Source organism: Sciurus vulgaris (genome assembly GCF_902686455.1).
Source record: "Sciurus vulgaris genome assembly, chromosome: 13".
Classification (NCBI taxonomy): Eukaryota; Metazoa; Chordata; class Mammalia; order Rodentia; family Sciuridae; genus Sciurus; species Sciurus vulgaris.
Window position 1 is genome coordinate 86,060,139 of NC_136474.1, and position 25,551 is coordinate 86,085,689.

Here is a 25,551-nt window from a genome sequence, read left to right on the forward strand (position 1 = left end):
ACCAGACGGCTGGAAAACACTGGAGGCTTTGCAACTTCAGCTAGCATGGCCATTCATAAAAATAATAACATGCAGCAATAGCAACAAATACCACACGCTTACTGAGCACTTGCTGTACGCCAGGCACTGTACCAGAAGCCTACATTATTACTTTTTATTCTTCATACAGATCCTAATTTCACTTTTTCCTGTTCTGAAGATTTAAAAAAAAAAAATGTGCCTGCTTTTTGTGAAAGGTGACATGAGTCACAGGGCACCCTTGAGGGACGGAATGGCCTAGAACAAGCCCTTCATGACTGCAGGATGCAATTTTGATGGTCACTGAGTTCACATCTAGAAATGTATTAAAACAGTAACTGAACAAATAGATAAGAATTTGTGTAGGAAGTTATATATCATAATATTTTTATCATGACAATATAAACATCTGCCACTCACAGAGTTAAGGGGCAGGTGTAGTAAGTGGCTGGGCCAGGATCTGAACGTGGGTGCAAAACGTGGGTGCAAAGCAGTGTCCTCACTCCGCTGACAGCAGCTCTGTGGCAGCACTTGCTCCGCAGAGCGCGGAGTTTGGACGCAGGGCGTTTGACCAGTGGGTGCTGAGCCTCAGGACGCAGTGGGGTTCTCCCTGGGAACGGAAGCTGTTGAAGGTTTTTTCTCATGGGTGGCCGGACGGGACAACCACAAGCCTGTCTTTAACTCCAGTCATGAGGTCCACAAAGTATGGGTCAGTGGCATGTCACTGGACACACGGGTCCCAGGGGAAGACAGGGACTTGTCCTCCATTCCTGTGGCTGCATCTGGAGTCTGCAGAACACTGTAGCAAAGCTCCCTCTCTGGACCATCTCATAAGGAACAAATCGTTGGATGCTATTCGATGCTCATTTCCTGGATTGGGGGAGGATTCTGTTCTACATTTGGACCCCATGACAATTTGGGAAATTCCCTGAATGAACATTTGGATATGGAAATCAGTAAATATCTTCTTTTCGTTTGTTAGGACTTAATCAGATCTGAAGACATGGAAATGAGATATGGTTCCACACTGCTCCTAGCAACCTTGAATCGAAGCCTACAATTTCATTACAGGAAATAGTAGCTGCCTTGACTTTGTGGAGAGGAGGTTGTAACAATATTGAGAGAGTTTTTGTTTGTGGGGAACAGTACTCTGTTCAGTTGCATTTTTGAAGTAAATTCCTAGTGGGGGAACCAGGGATCATCTTTGTCTCCTCCAAGACCCTGGATACAATGTAGAAGCTTAGAAAATATTTGTTTAATGCGTGATTAATGCTTTCTGAATTCAGTCTTTGGTTTGAGTTTGGTCTAACACTTTACCCGGATGTATATTAATCTGTAATCATTCCTTCTATATGTAAGAACCTCCTGGAATCCAGGAGAGGTCTTGAAGTAAAGATTTAAGATATTATTATGGGGAACTTCTTGTATCCTTAAATATAGATTCATGGTTATTTTTCATGAGAGTATAATATTTTGCCATTTACTCATATATATATTTGCCATACTTTTTTGGGGGTGGGGAGGGTTCCTGGGGATTGAACTCAGGGGCACTCGATCCCTAAGACAATCCCCAGCTCTATTTTATATTTTATTTAGAGGCAGGGTCTCACTGAGTTGCTTAGTGCCTCACTTTTTGCTGTGACTGGCTTTGGACTCACGATCCTCCTGCCTCAGCCTCCTAAGCTGTTGGAATTACAGGCGTGCCCCACCACGCCCAGTTTATATGCCATACTTTTAACTTAGGTCATTTTTAACATTAGCTATTGTAAACAACATTTCGATATGTCTTTGTACCTAATTGTTATCTATCTGTTCAGTTGTGTTTTTGAAGTAAATTCCTAGAAGTGAACTCAGCTGATCATTTGTCCATTCTGCATCTGCCATCCTGAAAGGTTCGGGCTGAGCCCTCCTCCCTCTCTCATGGCTACTCTGTGACCCATGCAAGGGTCAGGATGGTGGGTTCACTGAGGGTGATACTGCTCCCCACAGGACGTTTGGCAATGTCTGGAAACGCTTTTGGTTTTCATGTGGGTGGGGGAGCTACTTGCATTTGGTGGGTAGAGGCCAGGGATGCTGTTCGACCTCCACGATGCACAGGATAACCCACCACAAAGAATTATCCAGCCCCCAAAGCCATAATGTGCAGGCTGAGAAACCCCTGTTTCAAAGAAGCCCTGTGATGGTGGAGGGACAGTCCCCTGGTGTGTCCACAGAGCTGGTCCACTAGCAGGGAGCTGGGGTCGGTTCTCTCAGACAAGTACCTGCCCGGCCGCTGACTGCTCCTGACCTCTGGAGGTCCCAGACTCTTACCAGGAGCAGGCACAAAGGATTTCTTCTTCTTTTATAAGTCAATTGTTAAAAAGGTCTAAATTTGAGTCCTAGAAAGCCAGGCGTGAGCAGGAGTGAGACGCACGTTTGGTGCTCCTGGGGTGCAGCCTGGTGCCATTGCCACGGGCCGCAAGCTGCAGCCTTCTCAGGCAGAATCTGCCTCTCACAAGATGCCCAAGTTGGCAGGCACAGCTCGAACACCTCCCCTCCCCTTCTTCTCCCGGAGGGAGGGATGGGCGTGAACCCCACAGCCCAGTCGAGTGTCACCTGATTTGCTCAGGGCAGCAGTGTGGCTGTCTGCAATCTGGCAGACACTGAGCGCATCAAGGTTGGGTCCTGAATTCTTTAGTCACCAACAGTTTTCTCTGACAAAACGAGACTCGATATGGAGCCATCATGGGAAAGCAGGCACAGACTCCAGGTGGCATCTCCCCCCAGCATGCCTGGTCCACAGTACGGGAGGCTGTCCCTCATGCCCAGGCTCCCGGAGCTGGGTAACTCCCTGGGGGCCCCACACCCACCATGGCACTTCTGATGGACGGTACAAGTTGTCTCTCACACACATTACAGAGAAATGTCACTTTGGGAGTGAGAAGAGTGAAATTGGTATCTCTTGACCCAAAGAATGGCACTTGGGTGTGTTCCAGCTCAGGGGTCTGCAAAGGGCACTGAACTTGGAGAAAAGTCCAGGCAAAAGGCAGGCTCTGATTTTTATAAATTTATGGCCTTGAGCAATATCACCCAACCCTGAGCCTTATTTACTTCCCCAGTGACCATAAAATCGGTGGTCGTGAGGGTTAATGTGGGTCGCTCCAAGCCACCTGTTGGCATGGTGGAGGACCAAGCTGCCCTTGGGAGACCAGCTCTGCCTCTCCTCCACCAGCCCTTCCCCTCCTGAGGCTGGGGTTCTGATGAGGGATGGTGACTTCTAAAGAAATGACGAGTTAGAACACACACGCTCCGTGTTCTGGTTGAGGATGAGAAGGGACAGCTAAGCCCCTCCCCACACCTTATGGATGGACAGGCTGCAGGGTGGGGGTGGGGGTGGGCCAGTCAGCCCCTGGGGGTTGAGCCCGACCCCTAACTTTGCTCTCAAGTGATCCCAAGGGCACCAAGGAGACCCTGCGGTTTCAGGACTGGACACCCCCGAGGCCGCTCTCAGAGGGAATCTTCTTGCTTTTTCAAACACCCTGATTAAGGCGATTTCCGAAGTCTGTCTGAACAGCCTGTCATTATTTATTTAAGCTTGAAAGCTGTTTTAAATAAACACAAGCTCGTTTTATGTATTAAAAGCAACAACGAGGGAAAAAGAAAACCTGGGTCCTCCCCATGTGATTCTGACAAAATCCCTGCCCAGATATTGAGGGGGGGCATCCCTTGCTGGTCTCCGGGCTGGTGAGGGTCACACCTCCTCAGGGATGTGCACGGCCCCCACTCGAGGGTTCCTCTGGCCCTTGGCTGGTCCCCCACCTCAGACAGGAGGCAGCCGGCTCCAGCTCTGGGTGCTTGTGGGACAACTGCTTCTTCACAAACTCAGACTGAATTTCACTCAAGGTGGCCAAAGCGGGGAAATTCCCAGCCTCAGATCCTTGCTGTGGGGTTGGAGGGAAGCCCAGGAAGTGTAGACGAGAACAGGTTGGTGCCAAGACTCCTCAGTTGGCCAGGGTCCTCCTCCCTCCTGCATCTGGGCAGTCACGGGCCACGGTGGGTCTTTCGGTCTCCTTCCTCCTTCTCTCTCATGCACAGGCTACACGCACACCCCAACTCCCTTGGGGAAGCCCCGATTTTCCTTTTCCACTCAGAACCCTTCAAAAAGTATCATCTAAACCTGATTGCAAGTGAAATGAAATAAAAAGTGACCCAGTCAGATGGGTGAAAATGGAATAGATGTGATTCCGAAGGCTGAGAAGGATGGGGCTGGGCCGGGGTGGGCAGCCAGGACGCCCCTGGTAGTCCATGGGCTCCTGTCAGGGCAAGTGGAGCGACCTCTGAACTTGGTGATGTTTATCAGAAGGCTTAGAAATATTATCTTTTTATTAGTAATCCCACTTTTAGTTACTTACCTCAAAAAATAATGAAATACCCAGGTTGTGTATAATAGTCAAACCCTGGAAGCAACTTCAAACACCTGAAAATAGGACTGACACATCCATTCTACCGAATGCTGTCACTCTGAACGAAGTTGCTTAACGCGGGCTAGAGCACAGCAATGGCCACGGATAATACTCCCCCAGGCACCACCCCAGCCCAAGGTGCGCCTCAGCTGGGCTTCCTGGCGCTGCTGAAGACCCTCTCCCACCACTGGTGCACTTCTAAATTCTTGGCCTCCAATCCGCTAAGCGACCCCTCGGCCTTGGCCAGGCCTCTTCTCTGTCCCTCTCTGTGACGGCTCCACAGGCCACCACCTTTCTCACTCTGTCCCCACGCTCTCTGCGGCTAATGCCACCCCTGCTGCTCTGAGCAAACTGCAGCTCCTCTCCTGGCCTGCCCGCCGAGCTCCAGCTCCCTGCGTCCTTCGCCCTGATTCCACTGGCTTCCGATTTCAACTCCGTCCTTCCTCTGTCTCCTCTTCCATGGCACAGGCATGTTCAAATGTCCTAAACACGTCTTTGCTGACCTGCAAATCACCCAGCCACCATCTTGTCTCTTTTTCCTTCCGGGGGAGCTGCGACACCGCCCGTCAGTCACCCCTACCCTGAAGCCCACCCAGTCTGGCTTATTCTTCTCTGTGCCTCCGAGACCCCCATGGAGGCCACGGACACCTTCCACGAGGCCAGTTCCACTGGGTGCGCTTCAGGTCCCTCGCCTCCGTCACCGGCAGTCTCACAGGACTCTGCTCTCCTCGGCCTCCTCCAGCCTCCGGGAGGAGTCCTTACGGTCTCCTTCGTGGGCATCTCCTCCCCCTGCCCTGATCTGATGCCCCTGGCTTCTGCCTGGACCCTCTTCTCTCTTTGCCAATCTCGTCCCCTCTCCTCATTTTAAATGCTGTCCCTAGAACGAGATCCCTGAGACCTTTATATCCAGCCCTGCCCTCCACTCTAACCGCTGGACTCCCATTCCAGCTGCTGCCTAAGATGCCCCACAGGACGTCGCACTGGCCAGCGTCGCCCTCCCTACCGAGTAAACCTACGCCCTGAGAGTGTTCCAGATGGTTCCCCTTCCTCACCCTCACTTCACTTGTCACTAAATCCCAGTGTCGTGGGTCAGGACCCCAGACCCTAAAACAGAGACTGACTGTAAGCAGCCTATTTGGGAGACGTGCCAGGACACCACAGCAGGGGAGGGCAGAGGGCGAGGAAGGGGAAGCACCGTGCAGGGCTCCTTACCCCGCATCCCTGCTGCTGGCACTGCAGCGTGCTCCCTCGGGGAAGTCTGGTGGGTGCGGGACGTGCACCTGCCATTATCCCACGGAGGGCTGGGCGTCTGGACCTGGTGGCCTGCGGGCTGAGGGCTGCCCTGCCTTAGGCATCAGGGCCGCTCGCTTCCACCCATCCTGGGGGAGCAGGCTGCAGGGGTCAGAGGAAGCTGCAGGGCAGGGCTGCAGACTCCATCCCTAGCTGGAGGTGGAGTTGGTGAAGGCTGCAGGGCAAGGGAAGGGCGCAGGAGGGGGAGCAGGGCGAGGGAGGGAGGCACACGCCCCACAGCGGAGGACAGTGGCCTCGTGGCCGCCGGGGAAGTGGCGATTCTCCTGACACCAGACTTGGCTCTGAGTAAAAGGGGAAGCCAGCACACGCGAGGAAGTGCGGGCTCTTTTCTACCTGAATAGAGCAGCTGGTGAGGAAGTGACTCCATTTCCCCCTTATCACTGGCTGGGCAGGATTTCCTCTGCCGCCACATTGTGCTGAATGAGCCTGGAGGGTTCCGTCGGCAGGACAGGGTGGCTCTGGCAGTTGCATGTTTGCTTCTGTCCCCTGGGACTCTTCCTCCCGCACTGCACCCTCCCTGTACTCCCAAAATATTGATTCCAGGTTTAAGGGAAAAGGAAAGGGAAAAAATAACCCTTGAGCATGTAACTGAAGGCCACACAGCTGTCTGGCCTGGAGGTCACCAAGAGACACTCCAGGCGTGAGAAGCGCCTCTCTCCCGGTCTCCAAGGCTTCCAAGGGCGTCTCCCCAAAGCCTTCTCCAGCGAAGGGGTTGATTAAGAGGAACTCTGAGCCCAGGGGAGGGGCTAGATGAATCACAGGCCAACATACAATGAAACCCAGTCTAAGTGTCAGTTGGATGTAGCTAGAAACCTGCTGGACAAGAGGAGATGAAGAACCCCAACAAAACAAAACCAAAACTTGTCTGCCTACCACAGTCGGTTCAGTGATGTTTTGGCATGTTGTGTTATGCAAATATAGTTAAGCATGCAAATAAGGCAGGGGACCTGGAGCCAGGGAGGTTGAGAAGTGAGAAGCCCCATGGCTGCTTCCTTTCCTGAGCAGGCCACAGTTGGAAAACCATTTGCAAAGCTATCTTCCATGCTCCAGAGAATCTGCAGCCATTGGGCCAGATCAAAGGATAACTGGCCATGTCCACCTGCTGGAGGAGACTGGAGTCCAGCGCTGGCCAATCCCCAGGGCAGTCCCAGAGGACCCCTTCCCTGGTGCTACCCAGGTAGGAGGTGCTACCCAGAGAGAAGCAAATCCCCTGAGCTGCCTGAGCTATGCAAATACCACAGGGAGGGTTACCAGCCACCTGCAGACCCAGGTCCCTCCCACAAGGAGGTGATCAATCCAGGACTGCAAAAGTCGCATATGGAAATGGGCAAAAAAGTGCACTCGGCAGCAGAGTGTGCTAAAATATGCTAACAAGTCTGCTGTTGACTCACCAGGTTGGAGTAACAAGACTTGGCAAGAGTCAGAGGCCTACCAGTACCAGACCCGAATCCCATTTCGGCTTGCTTATTGAGGAAAGCTTTAATGGGAGTGAGTCCCCAGTCTGAGAAAGCACCTTGTGTGCGGGTGGGACCTGCAGGGATGGGGAACTGGCTGCTTCTCAGTGGAGAGCAGGCTGTGGTGGCCCGGGGAGGGCACTGTCCCTGGCATCTCACGCTCACCAAAGTCCCAGGAACCTACCCTCCAGTGTTTTGGCTTCAGAACAAAGTTTCTTCCTTTTTCTTTCTTACCTTCCTCATTCCACGGTCTCCTTCTGGCTAGAGCTGCTGAGTGCCCTGCATTTTCAGGCACTCAGATCTTTCTTGTTTTGGGCTTAGGACATTGTGTTGTGTATGGAACTATGTGAAGCAAAAAACTTAATTATTACAACTCAGTGATTAAAAAGATAACTAGCCCCAGTGAAAAATGGGTGAGACATTTCAACAGACATTTCACCAGGAAAAGATGCTCAAGATCATTTGTTATCAGGGAAGCGAAAATTGAAGCCACAATGAGATATCACTTCACACCTACTGATGTGACTGTATAAGTTTTTTTTTTTAAAAGAACAATAACCATGTTGGTAAGGATGTAGAGAAACTGGAATCCTCACATCAACAAAATGGTACAGTTACTATAAAAAACTGTTTTGTGGTTCCTCAAAAAGTTGAAAACAGAGCTACCACATGACCCAGCAATTCATTTCCTAGATATATGCCCAAAGTAATTGAAAATATATGTTCACACAAAAACTTGTGCATGGATATTCACATCAGTATTGCAGTCCCAAAGTGGAAATGACCCAAATAGCCATTAACTAGATAAAAGGACTAACAAAAGGTGGTCTATCCATCCATGTGATGGAATATTATTCAGCCATAAAAAGGGCTGAAGCACTGATTGTCGCTACAACAATCAGTGAACCTTGGAAACATTATACTAAATGAAAGATGCCCAGCTCAGAAGGTCAAAAACTGCATGTGCCACTTACACAAAGCATCTAGGTCAGACCATGGAGACAGAGCAGAGGAGTGGTTGCCAGGGCCTGGGGAAAGGGAGGATAAGGGAGCTACTACTAATGGATACAGAGTTTCTTTCGGGAGTGATGAAAAAAATTCTGAGTTAGATAATAGTGATGGGTGGAAAGTCTTGTGAATATGCTCAAGACCAATGAACTAATCACTTTAAATCTCCATTTATACGCTTTAATTGCATTTCTTGCCTCCATGAAGGGGTAGGCTGTTTTTACACCACGTGGATGTGGACGGCGTGCTAGCTTATTCTGTAAGCCCTGCTCCCAAGGACGTAGGGGAGGGGGAGTCCTTGGGTTGGAAACCTCGAACCACTGTTATCCTCCAACAAAAAACAAAAACCCAACAAAGAAAGCGTAGGTGGTGGCCTCATGGGTGAAGGTCATCTGACAAGAAGTCGGGCCACTAGGTACCTGTCTGACCTCCTCCTTGTGAGGTGAGCTGCTCCCTTTTCCTCCTGGCCATAGATATCCTTTGTCTGAAAATTGCTCCGCCATCTGGGTGTACGTGGTCGGTCTGTGGATGTGATCTGGATGTGCTAATGCACATCAGGAACTGTGCTTCCATGACTGCTGCAGACGGAGGAGCTCCATCCTCTGGGAGTGGCCCCCTCTGCCCTTCTCTGCTCTGCAGTTCTCCTTTCCCCAAACCCGCACCTGACCTCGAACTTCCTGTGCTTTGGCTCCTCTGCTGGGCCTTCTGGTTGGAGTGCCTCCTCCCTCCAGCAAGGTAACCAGGCTGCCGTGCCCCTGATGTGTGAGCGTCTATGCTTACAGTCTCTTTTCTTGATGAACAAAGCCAGGTTTTTAGTCCCGCAGGCCCTTCCCTGGCTGTGCCCACCCCATGTTTCTACAGAGCCTCTGGCTTCTCAGGCCAATTTTTGTTTTTAAGCAATAGGGTTTCGTTATGTTGCCCAGGCTCGTCTTGAATTCCTGGCCTCAAGCGATCCTCCTGCCTCAGCCTCCCAAGTTACAGGCTGGGATTACAGGCACAAGCACCATCAGGCCTCGCTCTCAGGCCAATTTTAATTTGAACTAGAGAAGCCATCGTGACTCAGAGTGGAAAGTAGGTGGGAAGTTTTGCTTATCCTCAGAGTCGAACAGGATGGTCCACTGCCTGATGTGAGCTGGGGATTCCACTCACAGATCAGCATTTGGAACAGCCCCACCAGCCGTCATTCTTGGGGTCTGGGTCTGGAGGTGTGGTTATCCTCATTACCTGCTCCCCGGTGTCCAGTCCTGTCCATACCTGTGTCAAGTAGGAATACGATCCCTGTGCACTCTGCGTGACCGGAGTGTGGCTCGGGGCAGGCGGATGTGCTCTCCCTGTAGGTCACTACTGGCCTGGCACTTGGTGCCCCTCTGTGCCTGCTCGGTGTCCGGCTCTGTGTGGTGCGGCCAAACCTGCCACTCCATGCCTGCCGCTGCAAGAGTTAATTCATGAACATATGCCAGAAATGGGAACTGAAAGCAGATGCTTGCTGAGTTCTGCAGCCTGGCTAATCACTGTCATCCGAACTCGCTGCTGGGGGCGCAGGGGAGGGGCCCTGCGATTCAACCTGGAGGGCCGGAGTCGGCGGGCCAGTGCCTGATCCTCACTTGTTGAAATCAGCAAGTGCTGACTGAGGCCGGGGGTGGCAGGCAGTACAGAGAAGCTGCATTTCCTAATGGGAACTTGCTGAAAGTGGCCTCCATCCTGGAGGCGCAAGCAGTCAGAGTGAAAAGAGCAAAGCAGAAGCATTTGAGCAGGCGGCACCTGCAGAGCTGGGCACTGGCAGCTTCCGGCCATGTCTTAGGGGACCTGCTCTACTGCAGGCTCACAGCCTGCTCATGTCCCATGTCCCATCCGTGCCACCTGAGACATCGGCCTCAACACACATCTCCAATTCTGCAGCCGAGTGAGCCATTCGTTCTGTGATGATCCAAATGACAGAGATGAGCCCCCAGCAGCTCAGGGGGAAAGTGCCTCACCCACACCTGGGATCCAGCCATCCGCAAGAGGAGAGCAATGACATCCTCTGTGCTCAGGGGGAGGAGCCGACAGACGCTGTGAACTCTCAGTGTGCTCCGTGTGGGCGTGCTAAGGAAAAGCTGCTTTCATTTTGGAGTTTATGATTTAGTTCAGTTCACCTGGAAAGACTCAACATGAATAAAACCAGATGCATCTCAAGGCACACCGCCTGGCTCTTTGACAATCCTCTTCCTTCCTCAACAGACAGTCTTCCTGTGCCCAGAAAGGACAGCAGACCTCTCTATCACAAGGAAAAGGCAAAGTCTTTGTCAGTGGCAACAGCTGTTCGTCCTGGGATGAGTGAGCACCCAGTGGGGTCGGGTGTAGCTCTGGATTTGGGCTCATCACTCTATGAACAGATGTGTCGGAGGGGCCTCTCTGCATAGACGCCTACGAGAAGGGCCTCCCACGATATGCTTCCTGCTGCCACAACTATATGCCATATATACAGAGAGAGAGAGAGAGAGAGAGAGAGAGAGAGAGAGAGAGAGAGAGAGAAAGAGAGAGATCCTGAAAGCAATCATGGATGAGCTTTAAATGGGAGAAGGGACTGAAAAATCTTCCATCGGCAAAACCTCCAGAGGGGCAGTTGACAGCTGGCTGACCTGACACAAGGACGCTCTCTCAGTGAAGCAAGCCTGCTGTGGACATGAGCAAGGTCAGAAAACCACACATGCCCACCATGCAAGGCCTGCCAGTGTCATCAGCAATGGGCACTTAAAATGAGTGCAGCCAGACCCTGGGGGACCTGACTTCCACAGCAACGTGGGCTCAGCATGGACCAGACACATTAGCAGCTCACAGGGGAGCCTGCAGGGTCTTGCCTGCAGAAGGTGCTCATGTATTTGCTGGCTGGACTTGAAATGGGATTTAATCACGCCACTGGGCCTTTGTGCACTGACCACTCCTGAGGCAAAAGGCAGAGCTGGGACTTCAGGACTGGACTGGAAGGTCAGGGGTTGGTGCCTGTGTCTTTTTCCACGTGGGATCCTGCAGCAGCTGCCACTGCTCAAACCCTTGAGTCAAGTTCAGTGATGGGAACATTTACTGAACGTGAGCCTCATGCACTGCATTGTGCTAGATGTCCGGGGGAACTCAAGTGTCCATGGCTCTGTATGACAACCAGCTCCTCAAGGCAGGACTGAGATCCTACTCATCACCAAAGTCAAGTACTCGCTTGATGACGCTATTCCAGTGAGACGACCCAGCGACGTTCACCCCGAAGGTCTCAAGAAGAAGCTCAAGTTTGAGCGGGCCAAAGCTTCAGGAGGGACCTTCGTTATTTCCACGGAGGAAACAAACCCCTTGACCAATCCTACATCCATGGGAAGGTGGTTTTCATAACAGAATCGGTGCAGGTTTTGGATAGACCTTCCTAGCCCAGCATGGCTCTTCTCTTATGAGTGTGACCTTGTTTCTCTGGCTCAGATCTGACCTTTGGACATATCTGAATCAAGCAAGCATGTGGCAGTCACACTATTCACCAAAGTATTTAGTCAGTGTCTACTTTTGGCCAGATGCTAAATCTGAGATGTGGAGAGAGAACTAACTGTTGTGCCAAGCCCCAGAGGTGATTTTTATAAACAACATGACAAAAAGGGGACTGCCATCAGAGAGTCCCAGGACCTGTCCAAAGCCACACGGTTCAGAGTAGCTGAGGTGAGATTTGAGTCTAAGGCTGTTTAGCTCCTCACACGTGCTTTTTCAACCGTGCTTACCTTCTGAGGCAGAAAGATGTATGAGACCCAGTCCTTAGAGAGACAAGCAATTAATGGGAGAAGTTAAACAGGAAGTCCCCAAGAGTAAAAGGGAAGGCTGAATAAATGCATCAAAAGTTTTGAAGATGGGGTGGAGGGGACAAAAGGTAAGACAGGCTGAGCCTTGAGGACTTCAACCAGAGGAAGGAAGACTGGGGGTGGCACTTCGGAGCATGGAATTAGTGTGGGAGTCTGGGGCCACCCTGTGCGGGTGCCAAAGCCAGCTGGTATATGCAGGCAGGGGCAAGTCAGAGTGAACAGGGCTGTACTGTCAAAAAGAAGACCCTGTGATCATGAGGGCCCACGAGTCACAAGAACCTCCTCACTACACCCGCCCCAGGCACTGTGTAGAACTCGATCCCATGGGAACGTGTGTGGCACGCTCTGGAATCCCCTCAGTCAGTGGTTTGGCATGTGCCATCTCAGGAGTATTGAAAATGCTGTAAGGTGCAGACACAAATTCCAAAGGAGGAATTCTTTCCTTATAATTCAGGAAAAGCCCTCCTACTTACAGAGTTGTTTCCCAAGGAATTCCCGAGTGTGAAGGAGAATAAAATCTCCCTAAGTCGCAAGGTCAAACAAGTCCACTCTGTCGCCTGTTCAGGCGATTCAGATAGGTGGCCCAGAGCTTTCAAACGGGTAACCGGACTTTCATGCTCTCAGGAGAACAGCTCAGTTGTTTTCACTGAATTGTGTCCACAACGTGCAAGGACTAGGACAGTTCCCACCCTGTGGACACAGGGGCTGAGGGAGGCATCCCCAGTCCACCTGTCCTCCCACTCTGGCTCAGCCTGCAGCGCACGGTGTTTTCCTGCAGCTGGCTCGCCTGCTCCCGGCGACCAGTAACAGTGCTCTCTGCTGACCTCGAATGCAGCATTTCTCACCGTGTCACTGCGGCAGAGACCTCGGAATTCCTGGGACCCCGACCGCAGAGCGAGTCACGAGAACCCATCTGTGCTCACTGAGCACTTAATCCTTTAATGTTAGGTTTGCTTCTGGAAGGCTGGAAGGTTGTGGGGCAAGTCGGAGGTTGTCGCAGACCCACCTAACAAGTCAGAGGTCCTTTCTCTGATCATCTCAGGAGTCGTGTGCTGAGAAAGTTGACAGTGCAAATTCTCTAAAATGCCCAGTTAAAGACTAACAAACGGAAGCAGAATCACAGAGTCCATCACAGCTGTTGGCCTGCGGCCGGGAGCTCAGCTCCGCCTCACATGGGAGGCCTTCACCCTGGCTCCGCAGGGTGACCAAATAGCCAGGTGTAGGGGAGACAGAAGAGGCTGGACCTGGCCAGGTCCTCTGAGACCTATGGACCTGGTTCCCTGGCCCCCATGGTACTGGACTGGTCACCTCTCCATGCCCCATCCCTTCCCCTGCTCCGGTTCCCTGTCTTGTTCTCCTTGTGTCTGTCTTGATCTAGAACTGGCCTGCTCTGGGTTTTCTGGAAGATAGCAATTCTCTGCCCCCTCAGACACAGAAAGGGGAAAGTGCTAAGGGAACAAGCGCCATATCTGCCTGCCTGGGGAAGGCCCACTGCCCGGGGCTTCCTGCCCTCCTCCTGGTGCAAGGACTCTGGGCATGGGCCTGATGGCCAGGCTGTACTTGGACCCCAGGAAGTGGCATGACATAACATGAGGCATCCTCGTGCTGTCCGAACCACTGACCTTGGAAGGCAGAGAGGACGCCAAGCCTGCGATCCAGGCAGCGTCAGCCTGAGGCTGGTCCTGCAGACCTCTGTTAACCCTCGTGGAGCTAAATGCTGGCGATGTAGCTTCGGGAGAGCTGGAGAGGGGTTTGTGCCAGATACAGGAGGGGAGCAAAAATATCCAACTCTCATGTTTTCTTTGTGTTTTCACCTCTGCCAAATTCTTGAAATTCTTCAGTCTTACAATTTTATGTGCTTTTCATTTCCGTTTGAACCTGAAACATCATTTAAATGCCTTTGGAAGGAAACAACCTATTGAAATACTCTGGAAAACTGTGAAAAAATATTAGGGTTATTCCATATGCACCTGGAGGGTTTTAAGAGAATTTGACCCCTAGGTTCAAGTTCATGGTTGATGGATTACAGATTCAAACAGGTTTGTTTACTAACTTGGTGTATCACTTGAAAATGGTGATTTTATTAAGGGTGATTAAAAATATTAAAAAATTATAATTTCATTGCCCTTATGTCTATAAAAACTTCAGGAGGGAAAGCAAAAATGTCTGGCAATACACACAACTTTTCAAAGGCAGGAGCCTGAACCAGGCTGCACCGCTGGCTCAGCAGCTCCTCCGTTATCCCAGATGCATAACTGCAGCGAATCTGAGGTCTTCTGTTGCATCACAGTCCACAGAAGGGCAAGTTGCAGGGACTCAGTGTCAATTACTGCTCTCACAGGCCCTCTTTGCTATCCAGGGACTCACCTCTTTGGGTTTCAAAAACCCATTTGTAACAGGTAAGAATGACCCATATCCTTGTGAAGGCCCTGTTGGTTCTAAGATGATAGAACTGTATTCCAGGACTCCATTTGATATTTTGTGCATCAAAAGCAGGGAGGATGAAAGGGCTAAGCAATTGGGAGGATGGGGAACAGGATACTTTGTAGCCCTCTTGGTTCTCATTAAGCCACAGAGTAGCCATTGCATCCATTACTGCTACAAAGAGAGGCCTGGATCCTAGAGGTGGTTTTACTAGAGGAACCTGGACATGACCTACTGTAATGCAGAACCTAGGAATGTGCCTGACATTCCAGACATCAAAAGAGGCATTTGCCAAAACCTTTAAGGCACCAAAATTAGAATCCCAGGCAGGGTTTCTGAAGGCCTAATGACTTCTGCTTAAGAATCTACACAGTGGGGCTGGGTTGTGGCTCAGTGGTAGAGCGCTTGCCTATCACCCGTGAGGCCCCAGGTTCCATCCTCAGCACCACATAAAAATAACATAAAGGTATTGTGTCCACCCACAACTAAAAATAAATACATTTATTTAAAAAAATCCACACAATGGCTATTGAAGACATAATACAAGTGCAACCAAGATCATTAATACTGATGTTTTCATGAAAAGTTAAAGGGTACCTTGCTGAGATGTGTCCAACTTACCAGTCATAAATAATATTCACTGCTGGTGATAACTCATGGTAAGGGAAGCCATCAGCCAGAGGTATCATGTGGTTTCTTTTCTAGTTTCTCAGTAGGTAGAGTGACATGCTCCTTGAGATTCCTTTTGACCCCTCAGGTGGTAGTTCTTATATTTCCTCCAATATCATATTGAACAGAAACTTCATTTCCCAAATCTTTTCTCAGAATATTCCTTCTCAGTCTGCACCACCCCACCTTGAGCATCAGGAAAAATCTGTGTCATTTGTGGATTATCAGACTGTGGGAAATTTGTTTTTTGAACTTCAGGAGATTGTTGAGCTCCTTTTCTTTTTTTTTCTATTTAACTTCAATAACTCAAAATTGGTTTAGATCCATTACATCAACTTTGGCATGTATGAAGAGTGAGAGAAAAGAAGGCTTTGAAACCAAAAGAGAAGAATATCTACTTTCCCTCTCTCTCTTTTTCCATTTTTATTAAGACAGTATTTTTTTCCTTTTAACTAGATGATGTATACTTATAACATTCCAGGAAAAAAGTGTCAGTGATATGCAAGTCATAATAAAAATTTAAAAAAAAGAAATGCAATTACAAAGGACAGAGAACTACATCATTTTTAGTATGAACTGCCCAGAGGAAAATCTAATTTCAAAAATTACCAGCACCATATAAATGAGATGATAACAAAGATTTGTTATTTTAAAATTAGCTGTATCCTTAATCTTTTTGGCTCTCAGACTTTTATCTTGTTTTTTAAAGGCCAAAATCTGGCTAGATAAGGAATAAATCTCAGAAACACACACTGCTATATCACAAAGTGGCAACAGAGCTTCCTGGCCTGTGGCCTGTTGCCTGGAACATAGTAGGACCAAAAACCTCATTGTTGAATAAAAAGAGTGAACATCTGTTAAAGAGGAAACAGTACCCACTCTGTCCCATTGATAAAGCAGAGACAAACACCCATGGCACACCGCAGTTGATAAAGTGCTTCTGCACCTCTCACAACACAAAGGTAAGTTATTGTGGTCACCCCCATTTTACAGGTGACCCAGAACATACAAAACTTTTTCAAGGACACATTGTCAATCAATAGTGGAATCAAGACTCAAAACCAGAAATCCCAACATAAGATATTTTGCCTGTTCCTTCTATCATAAGGTCTCCCCAGACAAAGCTGTGAGTCCCAGCTGATGGGTCCAGGGATGAGATGTCACAGGCTTGAATACTGTGAATACAGGGACTGGCTAATTTATAATATCTGTGTCTCTTCAATAATGTTTACACTATGAGAAAAAAGAAGCAAGCACATTTATATGATAAATGCCAGCTGCCGTAGGTGGACTTTGTCATACTTCTGGCTCAACAAGATGTGATTCTACCACACTCAACCCATGTGAAAAGAAGTTGGAATCATTCATATATTTGCAGCAAAAACCCAAACAATAATGCAGTAATACAGACTTTATTTAAAAGCCTTTTCTTCTCAGGTAGGAAAACAAATCTCAGTTATTCTGGTGACCTGGCAGAGGGTGAGCGGTGAGGAGGAAGGAGATGTGACTAAAGATACCGACTTCTAGTCCTTCATCTAGTTTTTTTTTTTTTTTTTTTTTGGAATCCAGCACAATGCTTAACCATATGGCTCTCTGAAGAAAGGGTTTCCTTGACATACATAAGGATTTTAGATTTAGGGAGAGAAGTTTGCTTTGTCCAGGTCCTGTTGTCCGCCATTTTGCCTGGGTCAGTCAGATAATGAAAGAAGTGGGGATGTGGAGGAAAGATTGCTACATATAGTTCTCCCATTCAGTAACACCTACCTCAAGAGCAGGGCTCACCAAAAGCATTCTGCTCTCACCTTCCAGAAATCAAAGTGTATAAGAAAAGAAAATTAAAAGAAAAAAAAAAAAAAAAAAAAAAAGGGAAATTGTTGTAGACCTGGTAGGGCCCAAAGAAAAATAGAAAAATCCCTTCTCAGTCCATCAGGTATTACGATTATTTACTCTTTTGCTGTGATGTATTGTAACTCTTAAAATTTCCCTATCTCTTTTAGTTCACCCCCACTTTCTCCCAGCAGTGTCTTTGTCCCATCAGTCTTCTCTCGAGTTATATTCCCCCGACCCTGTGAAACCGTCACCACTAGCCTTCCCTGTGCCCCCCAGCCTGCCACAAGCTCTAGACCTGGACTCCTGCTCTACTTCCCAGTGAACTGTTTAGTCTGATACTCCAGCTGACTCCATGTACGGATGAAGAAGTAGATTTAAATATGAGTTCCTAAAAAAAGCTGGAGCTTAGTGAACACATTTTTGGAGAGCTTCTAGCAGTAACATTTCTAGGAATGTTGGACTGCCACTTAAAATATGATGCTTCGGAAGGAGCTTTCCAGGTTGGAGCTCCAACCCCCACCGGCAACTCCTGTCTACATTTTCAGTCTGACAGATGACTAAGATTACTAAACTGTGTCTCCACCGAAAAAGCAAATAAGCTATTTTCGTTCTGACTACATGGAGCTCTCATTGTAGCTTCAACAAATGAGTTCTTAAGGCATCTTGGTTTCCTCTTCTGTATTGCAGTCGGGGTATTCCCTGCCTCTCTTTCATCTCTCTAGTTGCCAAGAGGGATTTCCCCCCTCCTTGTGCTTTTTCTACAAATTAGCCATATAGATTAGTCAAATTAATCTATTCAGATTTCCCCCCAAAGCTCCCTTCCTGGCATTGACTGTGCAGCCCGACTCTGTTTTCCCCAGGGGCCCCTCTTATTCCCAACACCATCCAGCCCACTCTGACTGATGCCCATCCCAGCAACACTTGAGGGGCATCAGTTACAGGACAGGCGTGACCTAAACTCTGGGGTGGACTTGTTTCCTCTGTTGGGAGACAAACCTGTGGGAAGCTAGATGGGATCAACACAAGAAGAAATGTCCTCGAGGCAGAAGGTGTGACCCAGGCACAGGGCCATCAGGATCTAGAGAAGAGCTCCTTCATCCCGGTAAGGGGCACAGGCTGGAGGGGACAGTGGGAGATGTGTGCCCGGGGAATGCTCGTGACCTGGCCTGACTTTGTGAGTTTCAAAACAAAATCTCAAGGAAAAGATAATTGAAATGAAAGTTGGAGCTTATTAAATTTCTGTAGGCCCAACCCAGTTTCTCATAGATCCCAGTCATGTGGATACATGCTAATTTCCTTGGCAGCCTGAGATAAAGCTCTTAATGTGATTTGAGTCCCTTAGAGATTAGCGCTATTATAAATATAAATGTTCAAACACAAGCAAGTTGAAACCCAATGCCCCCCAAACACTGGCTTTTCAGGGTGCCCTGGGTCCTTGAAGGAAGGGCTAGAGAGCAGAGCCCAGGGGGCTACTGGCTGACGCTCAAGGCTGGGCTCCTCCACCAGAAGGAGCCAACTCAATTGTTGCTTATGTATGTAATCTACAGCGGTTGGCAGGACAGCTCTGGATGGCAATCAGAGAAATACTAATTTGGAACTTCAAGCAGGGGGCTGAGTAGGGGATCCTGGGACCCAGATCAAAACAGACAGGCTTTACTGAAGAGCCAACTGCAAAGCATCCCTCCACGTACTTAGGGCTTTGGGCCGCTTATAGGACACTCGCTAGCAAATGGTTATAAATAGACATCAAGGAGTTTGTTTCTCTAACTCAGAGAAAACAAGGTTCAAGTTCTTTAGAAAAGTGTATTTGCCACCAAACCAGTACGGGTGGTGTGAAAGTTGGATTGGAACGCAACTCCCCAGGGCTGGGGTTTGATGTGGTCACGGCTCCTGCAGCAGAGCCCGGCCTGGCAACACCTGTGTGGGCCCCATTCTAGGTACTTGAAGTTGTAATTTTTTTTTTTTTTATTTTTACAGAGTGCATTTTGATTCATTGTACACAAATGCGGTACATCATTTTGTTTCTATGGTTGTGCACGAAGTAAATTCACACCACTCGTGTAATCATACATGTGCATAGGGGCACTTCAGACAGAGCCCTTATCTCCAAAATTTATAAAGAACTTACAAAAATTTACACCAAAAATACAAAGAACCCAATCAATAAATGGGTCAAGGAACTGGACAAACAGAAGAAGAAGAAGACAGAAGAAGATATAAAGGCGATTAATAAACATGAAAAAGTGTTCAACATCTCTAGTAATTAGAGATGCAGATTAAAACAACTCTAAGATTTCACCTTAGTCCAATTAGAATGGCTATTATCAAGAACACAAACAACAAAAGATGTTGGCATGGATGTGGGAAAAAGGCACACTTGTACATTGCTGGTGGCGTTGCAAATGGGTACAGCCACTCTGGGAAGCAGTGTGGTTCTTGAAATTTTAAAAACATATCTCTTGTAAGAAAATTCTAAAGTCAAAGATATTTCCCCCTTTATTCATAAAAACCTTTCCCAAAATGAGTCTAAAATGCCTGATCCAAAGTTACTGGATGATTCTTTTTTTTTTTTTATTGTAAACAAATGGGATACACGTTATTTCTCTGTTTGTACATGGCGTAAAGGCATACCATTTGTGTAATCATAAATTTACATAGGGTAATGTTGTTTGATTCATTGTGTTATTTTTTCCCTTCCCCCCTCCCCTCCCACCCCTCTTTTCCCTCTAAACAGTCCTTCCTTCCTCCATTCTTGCCCCCTCCCTAACCCTAACTCTAACCCTAACACTAACCCCTCCCACCCCCCATTATGTGTCATCATCCACTTATTAGCGATATCATTTGTCCTTTGGTTTTTTGAGATTGGCTTAACTGGATGATTCTTAAGTCAAATGAGGATAAAAAGACATTGTAACTGACCAGATTTATTCTCTGATTTTTCTAACATTTGTGCACAAAACTAACCAACCAACATACCCCCAGAGTGCTACTCCTAAATGCACTACTACTACAAAAGAAACTCTCAAGTATTTCCAGGAGGCAAAAAATAAGAAATCATATGCATCCCAAAGGTTCCTTTCTTCCTACAAGATGTCGCTGCTTGGGTTTGGCGAAATGGAGCGATATCCACTCTAACGGGAGCGGTGGGCTGGTCAAGTGCTAATGCTTCACTCTTTCTTCAGTCTTCGCATTTCCTCCTATTTGATAATAGTGCTTTCAGCAGAAAATACAAGAGGCTAGTAAACTCACATAACGTGGGCTCAGATTTCAGGAGGCCTACAATTTGCTTGCATGAATACTCCTGCCTGCCGGCTTTGTCTCATCCAAGAAACTGTTTTACTTGACCTTTGGTTTGGCATCTCCACCTCACCCCCTCTCCAGAGGGCTAAGTTCACTGCCAGGAGGCAGTGGGAAGGTGAGGAGAGAGCACAGACACCAGGGCCACCAACCTCAGCTTGAGCCTGGCCTCTGCCAGTGACTGGCTGTGTCAACGATTCACCTGAGCTTTCTGTTCTCCTGTCCTTCCCTGGAATGTTCCATCTAATTCCTGTGAGTTCTTTAATCTCTCTGAGCCTCAACGTCTTTGTTCATAAAACAAGGAAAATAAAACGACTGTAGTAATAGAGTTGTCACGAGGATGCGCTGGCTTCTGAGAAGTGCCTGGCCCGGGGGCTGGCATTTGGTGATAGTGATTCCCTTCCCCGCCTCTCATTTTTTCCACTGAGTGATTGGAGACCCCCATTTCTCTTCCCTAAGAACCTTCTCTTTTTAGTTTTGATTTTTTATTGGTGCATTGCAGCTGTACGTACTGGTGGGGTTTGTTGTTACCTACCTGCACATGCGCACAATGTAACAACAGAATCTGGCCAGTATCACTCCCCAGTACTTCTCGCCTGCCTCCCAGTCTCCCGTCCCTGGGTGCCTTTCCTTTACTGATCTCCCTTTGATTTTTAGGAGATCCACCCCCACCCTTGTTTTCCTTTTCCCTCTCTAGCGTCCACATGTGAGAGGAAACACGGGGTGCCCCAAGGACCTTCCCTGAGGTGGTCGTACAGAATGCATGTATGAAGAGAGCAGCACTGAGCGTTTGAAGCTGACGAAGGTCTTTTAAGTTTAGGACTTTATTTCTTACCGTCATTAGTCAAGGTTAAGTTCTTCAAGAAAACAATTCACACTGAACTGGATATCTGTGAGCTATCACCTGTGACCCTGGAAGAAGAGTTCTGGAGCCAACCGAGCCATTTCCTGAAGACAACACTGAAGAAGGCCAGCCAGACGCTGGGCCTCATCTGGAAAGGATTTCCAATTCATCAGAAAGAACACTGGACCTTGTACGAGGCCATCAGGCGCCCCTGGAATGCTCTAGGCAGAGCTGCCCACTCCCAAAGGCCAGTGGCAGGTCCAGAGGCGGATGGGCAGCAGAAATGGCCACTGGAAAAGGAGCCTTCCCTCAGACAGGAGTATCTAAAAATCAGACACGGCCCGGGAAAGGGGATTCCTGGCTGTGGATGCTGGAGATATTCGTGAACTCTACGGCAGATAAAGGGTTAAAATCATCTCTGTTCATCACATGCATAAACCTCCCAACTCGAGCCACTTTTGTCAACCTGGAGAAGGTGGTTTAGGGACAAAGAAAAAGGCACACATTCCACACCATGGGATTGATTTGTGGACCCTCTCCTGACAGAGCAGAGACCTCAAGTCCTTCCTTAACTTCTGCCTATACTCTTGTTATGGAGCCTTTAGGCTGTTGGCTCAAAAATTTCTTAAGAGTCTCAAGTCCCAGACTGCATCCAGACATCTGTGCACATGCCTTGGGTACCTCAAAGCCAACACACCCCAAAGGAAACTCCTTAAGCTTTCCCAAAACCTGCCCCACACAGTCCAGTCAGCCTCCGGCAGCCTATTGCATAGCTGGGAAGCTTGGAGTGATCCTCACTCCTCCCTCTTCTTTTCCCATCCTCACCCATGCCTGGCATCCCAATCTCTTAGGGACGCCACTTCTTTCAGTCCCACGAATGCCAGTTGCACTCACCTCACTTCATTGCCCACCTGGACAATGGCAAGAGGCTCCTAACCAAACTTCCCTCATCTTGCCCCATCTGGAAGCCTCCTCTGCTCCCCAGGGCATCCCTTTATACCACAGAGTGACGTGTCCCTGTCTCCTATTCCGACGCCTAAGTGGCTCCCGTTATCCACGGGACAAGCTGATCCTGGCCCTTGCCTCAGTCTCACTTCTTCCCACACCTACTGCATGCCTTCAACTTCTCATGACTACTGGCAGCATCAAAGGGAAGCCTTGTAGCCCAAGGCCCCCACCTGCCTTTTGTAAGCCTCTCAAGACTCAGTTCAAATGCCACCTCCTCTGTGAAGCCCTTCTCTGCCACGTCCCTAATCCCACCATGCCTCTTCTGATTCTGTCCACCTGGACTCAGCTCTTAAGCTCTCTGCTACCTGTCTGTCTCTCTCCTCCTCCAGGGTACTTCCTGACTCTCATTAGTTTCTGTTTTTTTCCAGGTTCTAACAGTGCCTGGCACCTAGTCAAACTGTGTGCTTGCAGAATGAAAGAATCAACGAATCAAAGTTAAAACTATTTAAACAGGTCCACAAAGACTGAGTTATGGTCAAGGAAGATAGACCCATTTTGAAAGATTCCTGGAAATCTGGGAGGGGATGGTCATATAGATGGTGAAGAATCTGGAATCCAGGTCGAGTGGAATTTGCCACTCCACCACTTCATAGCTTTACCTTGGCCAAGATACCTAACATCTCTGACCTGCAGTTTATTCTTCTATAAAAATAAGAGGATGACACAGCATGGGCTGTAAAGGTTGGCGTGAGAATTGTTTGAGTTGGTGAATGCCAAGTGTCGGTGGAAGCTGGCACCATGTGCAGGAAGCAAGTGGTAGTGTCCTTCTTCAATCAACAATGAAACAGAGACTCTGGGAAAGGCTCTGGGCTGGGAAACAGTGGGCACCTGCCTCCTAGGATGGAGAGTCAGCCTGAAGAGGCAACTCTCCTCGTCTGGAGAGCTGAGAAGCCATGCAGTAGGTCCCAAGCATCAGCTGGGTCCCAAGGAGGCAGCGCAGGATGGAAAGCCAGGATGGCATAGCTGTGTTGCTTACTAGGTGGGGAGCACTCTGGTGGGGGCAAGCTTGGTGGAAAAAAAGGGTCCCCGAGGGTGAAGTTGCTGGGGTACAAGGGAGGCGATGGCTTGTGTGTGCCAGACTTGTCTGCTGCTCTCTGCTGCCCCCTCTTGGCAAGGAAGGGGAAGAGTGGGACGGAAGCAGGTGAGGAAGAGGCTGGCAAGGGAGCCAGCAGGTGGTGAAGCGGGGAAGAGAGAGGGCTGCTTGACCAGAAACTGGGCACCCCGCTAACTGCAGGCCCATCGGGTCTCATCCTGAGCTCAGGGTCACCTGGCGCCCTCTTCCTTTCTTTTCCTAGAATGCTTATCCCATCCTCTCCCTTCCGGGCTCCCTGCCCTTGTTCTCTTTGAAACTCAGAGATGCGGTCTCTGCCTTCCAGACCCCTGCCCTCCAGACCCCTGCCCTCCAGACCCCTGCCCAGCCCCTGCGGATCAAGGCTGTGGCCGAAGTGAAGGGCCCTTGACTTTCCTGGGACTCCTGTTCTTTTCCTTGCCTGGGGCATTTCTCTAGTAGGGTCAGAAACCCCCACAGGACAGTCGTGAAGGCCTCAGATGAAGTCCTCGAGGCTGTGGAGATGCAAGAGGAGGCTGCAGACTGGGAGGGGCGCGGGGGCGAAGAGAACCAGAGGCACTTCAAATTCTATCCTGCCACAGAGTGGAACCCAGTGGAACAGAGTGGCAGCAATGATTCCTTGGGGGAGATGCTGCACAAAACTCTTCCCCTTCATATCAGACCAGTAAAATATGACTAGGTTTCAGAACTTAGGTCGATCGACCTTTGGATCATACAGTTCTTTGCTAAGGGAGAGGAAAGGCTGTCTTGTGCGCTGCAAGATGTTTAGCAGCATCCTGGCTTCTACCCACTGAGGGTTAGTAGAACGCTTGTCTAATTGTGACACCAAGTATGTCCCCGGACTTTGCCAAATATCCGCGGGGAGGTGACTCACTCCCACTGAGAACCACAGCCTTTGACCACTGTTAGTCCCACCCAAACGCCCAAAGTGTAGCTCCCCCTCCAGTCTTATCCTTACCTGGATGCTACAAGAATGCCAAGTGCTGGCATTCACCCACCTCTCCGTTTGATGTTCCCATAAAAAGAAACCGAAGATTCTCTCCAAAGGCCAGGAATCTCTTTCCAAATCCAGATTTGAGGGCTACCTCTTGCTCTGCTGGGTAACTGCATCCCAGTGGATTTCATCATTGCCAGGGGGACTCCACACCCAAAGCCCTGCCTCCCCAGTTTCCCAAACAACCAGAGAGTCAGGTAAGTGCTTGCCAAGAAGGTGGCTTGCGGGGCACGTGAACCTTGCAGCCTCGCTCTCCGTTTCCCACCCCTAGCTCGCCTCCATTTCACGCCTACGGAGCTGAGGATCAGTGAATGAAAGCCACAGCAACCACGCGTGCAACCGTAAACCTGGGGTCATCCTCCTTCACATTTAGACAGCAAGTCCTGGAGCTAAACAAGAGAGGCTTTGCACAAATACACAAGTTAATGGTGGGCCTGACATACATTCACACACACACACACACACACACACACACACACACACACATATTTATTTTTATTTTAAAAAATTTTTTTCCCCTGAGGAACTAAGTCCCGTTTGGGGTTAGGCTTCCAGGCTGTTTCCATTTAAAAACCAGAACCCAAGGAGCTGAAGGAGTAGGGTAGAAGTCCCTCATTCTTTTTTTTTTTTTTTGTGGTGCTGGGGATCGAACCCAGGGCCTTGTGCTTGCAAGGAGTCCCTCATTCTTAAACCAAGAACACTGGGACCACAGAAGTGAAGCCTGAGGCCAGGAGCCCTGAGGAGCAGCACCTCCCGAGCCCTGTTCCAAGCACAGTTACCCTGACACTCCCTCCAGCCCAGACAGGGACCAGGAACATGCCCCAAGAGGACCGTGAAAGGTGTCCTCTGAGTCCAGTTACTGTGTATTTCTGCACCTCAAGAGAGGGCTATTTCATGGAAACCCTTTGCCTGGGGCTAGTTCATAAAACCACAGTCGAGGCAACTGAAAACCTCCCCTGGAGGGCCACCTATGCCTCGCTCTGTGGCATTGTTTCCACTGAAAATTAGCATTAGCTGTTTTCATCTTCAACTCCAGCTGGCTTTTATCTCCTCTCACTTATTCTAATTGTAACGCAGAGCACCGTGGAAAGGTCACACCTGTGTTTATATCCCGTATGCCATCAAAATACCATGAAGAGAACGCTATGTGGTCCCCAGAAGTTCAAAAAGGATGGGGTGAGAGGCAGGCCTTCCTCCTAACTCGGCCTTCCAGCCCCTCCCAAACACTGACGCGGCCCAGGGACACTGCTGCTCCTCAGGAGTTTACTTCTAGGCCAAGTATGTGCTGTTTATTGACAGAGAAACAAATACTGCCCAGCACCTGTCCGGTTTCAGGGCGACTAGGGAGTTTCCAGTCTGGATATGAGAAAA

General features: G+C 49.1%; 1 protein-coding gene and 1 long non-coding RNA gene across 2 annotated transcripts in view; both read right to left on the minus strand.

Annotated features, from left to right (window-relative positions):
- Positions 1–25,551, minus strand: part of BCL2 (BCL2 apoptosis regulator) — a 169,395-nt gene that overhangs the window by 4,877 nt on the left and 138,967 nt on the right. The window lies entirely within an intron of this gene.
- Positions 20,523–24,778, minus strand: LOC306642494. The gene is made up of 2 exons (XR_013758547.1): positions 23,511–24,778; positions 20,523–23,480 (listed from the first exon to the last, which is right to left on the minus strand). It is a non-coding gene; the product is annotated as an uncharacterized lncRNA (long non-coding RNA).